The sequence below is a fragment of the Nicotiana tomentosiformis genome, chromosome 7, assembly GCF_000390325.3.
Source record: "Nicotiana tomentosiformis chromosome 7, ASM39032v3, whole genome shotgun sequence".
In the NCBI taxonomy this organism is placed as follows: Eukaryota; Viridiplantae; Streptophyta; class Magnoliopsida; order Solanales; family Solanaceae; genus Nicotiana; species Nicotiana tomentosiformis.
The window spans coordinates 96,166,885-96,171,835 of record NC_090818.1 but is presented as its reverse complement, the minus strand read 5'-3'; the positions used below and the strand labels follow the sequence as shown (position 1 = coordinate 96,171,835).

The 4,951-nt window shown below is 35.0% G+C and overlaps 1 long non-coding RNA gene across 1 annotated transcript; it reads right to left on the bottom strand.

The window, feature by feature from the left end:
- Nucleotides 1-3,006: 3,006 nt before the first annotated feature.
- Nucleotides 3,007-4,424, bottom strand: LOC117281941 (uncharacterized). The gene is made up of 2 exons (XR_011409384.1): nucleotides 4,003-4,424; nucleotides 3,007-3,272 (listed from the first exon to the last, which is right to left on the bottom strand). It is a non-coding gene; the product is annotated as an uncharacterized lncRNA (long non-coding RNA).
- Nucleotides 4,425-4,951: the final 527 nt, after the last annotated feature.

Here is a 4,951-nt window from a genome sequence, read left to right as displayed (position 1 = left end):
ATATCTCCTTCATTGTAAGGTCAAATGGAGTGATTCAAAAGCCTAACTTGACTTGAATTTCATGAGGAATCCATTGGAGACATTAAAAGCGTGTTTTAGGATCATTTGTCATTAGAAACGAGATAAAAAAATTGGGCATTTTTGCCTATTAATGTTGTGAAGTTTTTCTCATCTTGAAAGTTTGGGATTGGGAGAATTCAAGGATGTTTTTCAAGTTTCTTCCATGGGGTAAGGTCTAAACTATCTAAGTATTTCTCTTTGATTCATTCCTTTAGTTTAAGCTTTAATCAATGATTTTAATTGAAAACCCATTTAATTCTTTATATCAAGACCTAGGGTTATGTCCTAAATTTAAAAAATTGAAAATGAGTTAGATACGTTTATTTCCCGATTCCTTTTGGGGTTTCTCCTATATTAGGAGAACAACATACTCGAATTTGGCGAGTTTTGGAGGAGTATTTCGGGAGTTATGGGACCCAACTAGTGTGGGTTGGACTCTTGGGTTATGAACACCCAAGAGCGATGTTTTGGCGAATTGGTTGAGCTATCAGACTCTGATTGAGTCGGTTTTTATTCATGTGAGCTTGTTTTTGTTCTGGCTATGCTCGAGTAAGCTTAGATTCGGAATCCAAGGTGGGCCCGACATTGACTTTTGTTGACATCTTGGGGAAAATATAAAGACCATAGCTTTATTTATTGTAATTAGTTTCTCTTGCATTGTATGATATTATTAATTCATTTTTGGTTAGATCTGAGCCGTGTGGAGGTGAATTTTAGGGGAAAAGCTATTTCAGAGGGTTGATTTGGCCTAGTTGAAGTAAGTGTCTTACCTAACTTTGTGTGGGGGAAATACCTTTTGGGATTGGTATTGATTGATTCATTTGTGCTATGTGAGAGCCATGTGCGTAAGGTGGAGAGCGGGTACACAAGTTGTACGTGGTATTTGGCTGGTTTAGGCTACTTATACTATCTTTCATGCTTTAGTTGAAATGCCATATCATGTTCTAAATTCTCTTAGTTAATCTATTCTTGTTTATGTTAGTCTATACGTACATGCCTTAATTGACTTGTTTAAAACTTGTTCTACATCTTACTTGATAAATTGCTCTTATGCCTTAGTTGAACTTGATGCCTCTTTTTATTTTACATGCTATCTCTTCATTGTTAATTATCATTATTTGAAGTTATTGTTCGTGTTATCCCTTTCAGTCTTGATTATCATTACTTGAAGTTATTGTTCGTGTTATCCCCTTCATTCTTGATTATCATTACTTGAAGTTATTGTTCATGTTATCTCTTTCCTTATTGATTTCCACTATTTGAATTCATTGTTATACGTTATCTCTTCCATTGTGAGTAATTCTTATTTAATATCGTGGTTATACATTATCTCATTGTTGAGTTATCGGTATTGCGGTTGTGAAAGTCGTTATCATGTTGAGGCGAAATTGTTATTGTTAAAACATCTTCCTTGTTGGGCATTTTACATTCATTGTTGTTGTTGATATTCTTGTACCCATTGTGGTGGAGCCATGGGGTAATATTGTGGAAACATTGATATTGTTGATTGTTGGTAAATTATGATATATGGGCACTTGTGGTGCGAGTTGTTATTGAGATGTGATATTGATGTGCATGCAGCCGTATTAGGCTTGGGGTTAATGTGCATGCGGCGGTATAAGGTGGGATTTATGTGCGTGTTGCTTGTAGGGGAACTACGTGAAGCCATGCGGCACCATAAGGTGGGCTAAAGTGCGTGTTGCTATTTCGAAAAAACTGTTTTCAAAACCTATTTCAAATGTTAGGCTCACGCGGCGGTACAACGAAAGATTGTGACTGAAATTATGAAATATGAATACGAGGCGGTACCTCAGTTGTAATTTTTATTGTACATTCCATGTTGGGACAACTTGTTGATTTGAACGGTCATTGTTCTTCCTTCAATCATTCATCCACATTTTGATCGTGTTTGGTTATTCGTTGTTATCTTGGTGTTGTAATGATTGTGGTTTCTTGTGTGAGCCATGCATTCTACGTGATTTGTTGTGTTTTTTTAACATACTAATCTGTGCCTCCGTTATAACTTGGTGAATTGATTGTCAGTGTGAATTTAATTTCGTGGAGTCACTATATCATATTCTGTTGAGTTGTTGGTAACATAATGGTTTAAATAAAAGAGGTATTAACATTCTTTATTCTATATGCCTCTTAAGAAAGAACTCGTTATCTCACTCGATGCCTTATTATTCTAAATGGTTGTCGCACTTTCACTATAATTGGGTTCTCAAATTATACTCATGACCCTGTTAGATTTTTACCTTACTTAAAATTGTTCTCATTTTTTCTTTAACAAATTCTATATTTAAAATTTAATTTAACTTGTGTTTTGCATTATTTAAAAATGATACTTTTACTCATTTTTATCGATTTTTAAACTAAACCCATCTTATACTCTATTTCGTACAAATTGTATATTATTTTTCTTTACTTGATTTCTAAAATAAACTCATTATTCTATTTGACACCTTACATTATTCAAGATTGTTATTATCTTTTATGATATCTAAATATATCTTTCGTTCATCTAAATTAATATTTATCACGGTTGCAAAGTACAGTGTAGCACGTGGGCTTTGCCGTGCGAATGTGATTATTATTGTGGGCACGAGGCGCCAAATGTATAAGATTTGGAAATTGTGGTTCATGATTTTTGGTTTATGATATGTGGTGCCTCGGGGTAATTCTTGTTATAAGTCCATGCACTACGAGCGATTTGATTATTTTGGTTGTCATCCATTTTTTCCTTATAAGTTCATGTACATCTCATCGGTGTTCTGATTATGTTGTTTCTTTATTGCTCGTTTACTACTTGCTGCCATTTATGTTTCTATTACTTCATTATTGTCACGACCCAAACTGATGGGCCGCGACGGGCACCCGGTACTTTACTCAATCGAGTACAAACGTAATGTATCTTTCTTATTACATTATCATATACACGTGACATACGGGCCTAATAGGACAACATCATCATTTATAAACTCAAAACATATGCCGACAAGGCCGTACAATCTTTCATGTACACGATATATTCTATAAGCCTCTAAGAGTACATAAATGTCATAAAGGTCGGGACAGGGCCCCGCCATACTAATCAATACATGTCCTAATCATACTGACCATGTAAGCAACTCCGGAACAAATGGAGTGAACCAACATCTTTCGCTGAGTTGATCGCCTAATTAGAGGACTCTCGACCTGTCTATCGAGACCTGCGGGCATGAAACACAGCATCCCCAGGCAAAAGGGACGTACGTACAAATAATGTACTGAGTATGTAAGGAATGAAAATCAGTAAATAATAGACATGAGAGAAACATGGAGTAAAAGACTCGACATGTACGTCTGCATAGCTCTGTGAATCATTTCATTTTTATAATGTCATGCATATGCGTATAAATGTCATACCATGCATTGGTATATGCGTTCATAACATCATCAAGCCTCTGAGGGCATCCCATCATATCATTTCGGCCATTGTGGGCAAATCATCAACATATACCAGCTGATCAGGTGGTGGTGCGTATCTAACGCCATAATCTTTTTCCATATCCCATATACATATAATATACATATATATGCGTATATAACGCCATCTGGTCATGGGTCAATGTATATGTATAAATGCATGAAATGCATAAGAAATACGTTAATAATATTTTCTCGGAATGTCATAAAAATAATATGCCTTAAGAAATACATTAATAAGATTTTCTCGGGATGTCATAAAAATAATATGCTTGTCGGATAAATTTTATCAAATACGTATTTTTTTAGACCCATGAACAGAAGATATAATAATAAGTCACATGGGGAATCAAGAATATAGACACCCCTAATATTTCTATGAATAGAGTCGTTTATGGAAACTGTGCGTTTGCTCGTTTCTTTCAGTATCATTTGGGTCATGCCAAAAATAAAGAAGGGATAGCCTTAACATACCTGGAGTAGGGAAAAATTCATATGATATTCTAAGCTATAAGTGAAATAGTCCGGAAAGTCCACAAGTTCTTCCATTGGCCTGCCTATATCACCCTTGAAAACGTAATGGCCATTTTTCATGAAGCCAACTTGTACAGCAACTAACTGAGGACATTTTATAAGCATCTTAGCCACATCATCAGCTGAAAAACCCTGCCCAAGAAGGAACTCTACAGGTTTCAATATAACATGATGTTGAAGGCTAACAATTTGCGGCATCCTCTCAATTATACGAGCAAACCCATCAGTATCAATCTTGAGCTTCAACTTAAAGAAATACTATTGAATTGCCAACCGTTGCTTAGCCACATAAGAATCTTACTTAAAAATGTAGGGAAAATCTCTTACAATTGTGAGTTCATAAGAACTCTTGTTTAAGCTTCATCCAATCCTTGTAGAGATATACATCTCCTTTTAATAAATTAGGAGATTTTTTTATCAATTGTGGGGGGCCCACTCTATAAGATGATTTGGCCAACAAATCCTCTAAATAAGCCACATATCTTATAGACCAAATAATCACCTTTAGCTAAGGCCTTGGCTGCCACGTTTTAGGTTCATCAAACTTATCCAAATATCTTAATTAATTGCTTAATCTCCCACTAAAAATTAATAATTACCCAATTGTCCACATAATTAAGAATTATCTCCAATTACTTAAAATACTACTTACTTTTAACACACTTTATGTACCCTACTATCATGGTTATGTGGTACCTTGTATGGTACTAGTCCATATTTAAGTACCGGGTATTTTAACTCGGGCAGTATTTTATCCCAAAATGACAAACTTCCACGAAATTCATTCTCTTCGATTTAATTACCCTTTATCCTTCACGAATTTACTCATTACTTGTTTGAGATAGCATAATACTTATAATCCAAAAACAATCTCATTCCTGAACTTACA